General features: G+C 46.9%; 1 long non-coding RNA gene across 1 annotated transcript; it reads right to left on the bottom strand.

The window, feature by feature from the left end:
* Positions 1-410: 410 nt before the first annotated feature.
* Positions 411-5,237, bottom strand: LOC119365819. The gene is made up of 4 exons (XR_005175771.1): positions 4,875-5,237; positions 3,555-3,675; positions 1,458-1,534; positions 411-623 (listed from the first exon to the last, which is right to left on the bottom strand). It is a non-coding gene; the product is annotated as an uncharacterized LOC119365819 (long non-coding RNA).
* Positions 5,238-5,520: the final 283 nt, after the last annotated feature.

The raw sequence follows: 5,520 nt of genomic DNA, 5'->3' as shown, positions 1-5,520 counted from the left end.
GAGGTGGTCAGGGTGGAGCGCGGCGGTGGAGGGCGGCGGAGGAGGTGGTCAGGGTGGAGCGCGGCGGTGGAGGTTGTCGGGGTGGAGGGCGGCGGAGGAGGTGGTCGGGGCGGTGCCTTTGCGGGCGGCGACGGAGGTCGTCGGGAGTGGGAACCGGCAGCGGAGGTCGTCGGGACTGGGATCCGGCGGCGATGGGATCAGGGGAAGGTGGGGATCAGGATTGGGGAAGTGGTGGGTCGATCTGTTAGGATCGTGGCGGTGGTGGGTTTTTTCTTCTTCGCCGGTTGGAATTCGGGAACGAGTCCATCGGGCCCTATATAGGGCTGGCCGTGATCCAAATAACTATTCTGATCCTGGAATCAGAATAGTGCTGTCCTATATATATATATATATACATATATACCAACACATGTTACCAATAGTAGCAAGTTTCATCCATACATATACATAGTTTCATCAATATTACACAATTCATTCATAGGTAGCAAGTTTCACAAAGTAAAAACAAAAACTAAAGACAAGCACTCCATATCTGAAATTACAATAAATGACCTAAAACTAAATATCTATTTTCCTAGGCAGCACACACTTGACCACCATAGCAGCTTGCCGGACCGTTGTATCTGTGGAGCACAAAACAGCAGTCAGCCTGATTAGAAATTTTAAGGAGAGCAGTGCTAGTTTAAGAGTTATGAACAGATAGAAATGGTGCATAAATTCCTATTATTCAACAAGCATAAGTTATTTCCAAGTGAAACACGGGGCAATGTTATCCACTTCAAAATAGAACAGAACACATAGGTACACACATCGTCAAGTTTTTTCCACAAATGAGTTACTGATTGAGTTCAAGAAATGACCAAGGTCCTAATTGGTTCACAGGACCTAAAAACTCATAAATAGGAAAATCACTGGGTTGCAATGTCATGCCCTCTCTTGATACAATATGATCGACATGATGTTTGAGTGCATCATAGAAAACCATAGGAGTTTTTCAAGGCCGCATATTACAATCATATGAAATAATTTGAAGCAGAGAGGCCCCAAAAGGGGAAATCATGCTGTGTGGGAAAAGAGAATACCATTCACCGCAATGAAAAATATAGCATGCCAGAATCACTATTCTAGAGCACATATCCGTTCCAAAACATTTATAGTGTTTCCAACTCTTCTAAGCATGTGAGAACACTATGAGGACAATCAAATTGAGTTATCTAAGCAATTTGACAATCAAATGGAGTTAACACGGGCCCCAGCGTTAGGGATTTAGTGACGGCAGCAGTCTGCTAGCCGGCTTCCTCAATAGAAGGGACAGACCCAGTGCTAGAAGCAGAACAAGAACGTTGATACACAAGATAAGCACAAGCCCTTGAGAGCAGTCTGCTTGGCAGAACAATTAATTAACCTCTAGAAGCAGAAGAAGCACGTTGATAGACAAGTTATTATGAAGAACCAACCTTGAGAGCGGTCTGCTTGCGCAAGATATCATTGGACTTGAACATGACTGCGGCAATCCAGATCATGACGAAGAAACCTACACAATATAAACTCAATTGGAATGAGGAACTCGCCATCATCTTCTGACCAAGAGGCATCAAGTACCTAGACAAAAAAGTAAGAGCGGTGTTTGTTTCCAGGGACTTAAAAAAGTCCCTATAAGTCCCACCTAAACCAAACACAAGGGACTTATTGGGACTTATTGTGGTGATTTGGGACTTATCAAATAAGACTCTCAGGGAGGAGCTTATTGGGACTTATCCCGGGCCGGACCTACCCCGCGTCGCTCCAGGCTCGTTCCCCACACGCCGCCTGCCTCTCGTTCCAATCGCCGCCGCCGCCCCGCCTCTCGCCCCGTCGCCGCCCCGTCGTCGCCCCGTCGCCGCCCCGCCTCGGTTCGCCACCCCGTCGCTGCCCCGCCTCGGTTCGTTCTGCCTCGGTTCGTTGCAGCGGTGCCTCCAATCGCCGGACAGGCCCTCTCCTGAGCCTCGTTGCAGCGGTGCAACATGGACTTATAAGTCCCTGTAAACAAACAGGTAGGGACTCGGGACTTATAAGTCCCTATAAACAAACAGGTAGGGACTTATGACTTATAAGTTGGGACTTAAAAAAGTCCTAGGACTTATGAAACAAACAGGGCCTAAGATACAATGTATGCCGGTGGACATGTTTAACAACAAAAAAACTACCCTATGAATAGCATAGTTAAGTGTGATTCCTCCTAGTGGTATGTGTTCTATTATTCATAGTGATGAGAGCCCGAGACTGCCAATAATGTCCAGAAAGAAAAGGCCTCGAAAATGTAGCATTATTTCAGTAGCAAGATTTTCTTTTCGGAAGTAGGTTTATCCGAGGAGCGTTGACCTTCGTACTTGAGATCAACACCAGAAAGTACTAAATTTTGAGAGATATCCAGATCCTGCAGCAGTACATTAAGAGCAAATTTTGTCGCTTGAGATATTCGACGTAAAACAGGGCAAGGGGCAGGAAGTGGACTTCAAGACAAATAATTTTCTTTTGGAGGAAATCATGCTGTGTGGGAAAAGTGAATACCATTCACCGCAATGAAAAATATAGCATGCCAGAATGGTGATACTTCTTTTGGAGGAAGCATCACCAAAGGTCTAACAAGGTCATCATTCCTGTACCACCGGTAGACTCCACACACGTGAATGGTGAATACTACTACAATCCCTATAAGCATTGACATTTTTCTCTCCCCTTGAAATAAGAAAAAAAAGTGCAAAATTCCGCATGTCAGCTGAACATATATTGCACCCACTGTATGAAGGTCGGATGTTGTTTTTGGCAGATGTCAAGTTCAGTTCACCGGCAATTTCTCAAAACATAACAACAAACAAATTAACTTGAATTCTTGACACCGTATGGTGTTTAGACAAGTCTGAATACGTGGGTGGGGTGATTTAACAAATCTACTCAACAACAGGGGCAGCACCAGCACAACTGGCCAATTGCAGTGTTGAGAAACCATGAAAAACATCTGATCCCACACGACACAGCAAAGATATAGATTTGTCAATAGTTACTACCACTAGCAACATTCAGGTCCTAATCCAGATGTTATGTTTCTACCTTTCAGTGTCTGATATAATAATTGTACAAAAGATATAAATCTTACTGACAAGTGAGAGGTGCAGCAGCCCTGGTTCCATCATTACAACATGACAAGTGAGAGGTGAAAACATTTGATATATGTGAGTGAGAACTAATATTTTGTCTAAGCAGACAATGTACCACAGCTTCTTTTCTAGTGGCTTACACAAAACTTACTGAAAAACTTCTTAACTTGTTAGAGGCCTGACTAAGGAAGCTAATGTTTATACAGGGACAGTTAATAATTTCATCGCTGCAATGCGCTTGTATTGCCTTTAGACAGCAAGTATCAGTCATCAGTCCCAACACTGAAGATTCGTTTCATTTTTATCATCATTTTTTTCAAGAATTGATAAATGCAACAGTGATGTATGTCAACAAGCGAAAAAGATTAACAAAATTAAATTGACGGAAACACAATAACGTGTCAAGTCAAACAGTACCTTAGTTACATTTGGATGATCAAGCTTATGCCAGACGGAGACTTCTTGCGAAAATGCTGCTCTTATTGCTGTTATTTCTTGCTTTGACCTATGACCATCCTCCCCCAATCAAGCAGTTTCACTGAAACATAACTGGTGTTAACCATCCATGCTCAAAACTGACAGTTCAAATAAGAGCTTTCAACTTCCATAGCAACTATTGCCCCAAAAGAGGAAATAAGAATTGAGGTGAAACACTGTTTTCGGGATTGAGAGGTGAGACAACAAGAAAAAGAGAGGAGGGGGTCATGCTATTTGCTACAGAAAATCTGCATAACCTGTCTTGGGATATATGGGTCGACAACAGCATACTGACTATAGTGTTGTCTAGGCTAATGAGGTAAGGTTATCCACTACTAAAATACCTTTATTTATGTCTTTCAATTCAAGTGCTTACAGGATTAAAATTTAAAAATCAACCTTAGGACAGTCCAGATTTTCCACGAGGGTTTAAATTGATTTCATTGCAGAGCAATGCATACCTACAGCTTGGGGGTTGCAAAATGAAGCAACCTGTGTAAGAATGGGGAAATAGGCGAATGATGCAGAACAGCAAGTCCTTAACATCGGCGGGCAGGCGGGTGGCCGCGCGGCACCGATCGATCGAGTCGAGTGAGTCTTGTTGGCTCAGTCCTGACGCCGAGTACTTCCGGCGACGGCGATACGACCGACGACGAACAACGATGACGAACGAAGCTCGCTGGCGAACTCGACGAAGTTTCCTTACGTCGACACAGACCATAGCACACGAAGCTGGCCTCCAATGACTTGGTCACGTACTAGAACACGTACGTAGAAGATAGCAGCCTCGGCCGATCAAGTCGAGCTACTAGCCGGCTGACTTGCAAACGCACATATACAAAACGCTAGAATCAATTGGATTGCCACAGGTACGTCTCTTGTTTATTGCTTCAACTCACGGTTCGGTGGTACAAGTTACAGGGTTCACGCTTATATATAGTAGAAGCTAGCTGCCTAGGAAATACTACTCCGAGACTAAATCCTACACGGATACATGCAAGAACAAGAAACCTATACGCACACGTATACGGGAGGTTATGTCGTGTTTAATTCCAACAAGTCTCGCCGCAACGAACGGCGCCGCCGCACCAGCAGACATTCCGTCGAACAGCGTACGGGCGCGCGCGGGGTCGCAGCTGGGCTGGGCTGGCTGCGTACGTACCCGCGTGCCGAGTGTCCGTGTTGGCAATGAACAGGCGTGCAGTGAACGGGGGAGGGAGGGGCGGGGAGTGGAGCATAGGAGATGGTGGCGGGACGGACCTGCGACGTCGAGGCCGTCGAAGGCGCCGCGGTGGACGGTGCCGAAGGTGCCGCGCGCGATGACGGCCCGGACGACGAGCCTGGCGGGGTCAGCCTCCCAGTCCTGGCGCGCGCGAGGTGGCGGTCGAGCTGCTCGTCGAGGGTCTTGAGGTCGATCTGGTCCGCCCGCACGCCCCGAACTACCACTAGCAACATCTGATCCCACGCGCGCATCGGATCTGGTCGGAGGGGATGGAGGAGCGGGGGGAGGGGGTCACGTGGGTGTGCTGGGCGCCGTCGAATCCCGCCGGAGCTCGCCGGAATCGGAGAGACGAGCGGGAGAGAGAGGGGTGGGGCGGAGAGAGGGGGGATAGAGATAGAGGAGGTGGGGGCAACGGTTTTTTTTATCCATAGAAAAAAAGATAGCCCCTTCTTTGCCGTCTGCCAGCAGATGGCAAAGATTGCAGTGTAGTGGCATCCGGTGGCATCTCTTTGCCGTCCGCTGGCCGATGGAAAAGATTCTTTGCCATCTGCCACGACATGTCCTTCTTTGCCATCTGTCATTTTTTTTGTCGTCTGTTGTTTGGTAGCTGATGGTAAAGACCTTCTTTGCCGTCTGCAAGTAGACGATAAAGAACTGGCAGATAGCAAAATCTCTGATTCCAGT

This window comes from Triticum dicoccoides, chromosome 2B (assembly GCF_002162155.2).
Source record: "Triticum dicoccoides isolate Atlit2015 ecotype Zavitan chromosome 2B, WEW_v2.0, whole genome shotgun sequence".
NCBI lineage: Eukaryota > Viridiplantae > Streptophyta > Magnoliopsida > Poales > Poaceae > Triticum > Triticum dicoccoides.
The sequence above is the reverse complement of the archived record's forward strand: the minus strand, read 5'-3'. Positions and strand labels throughout refer to the sequence as shown.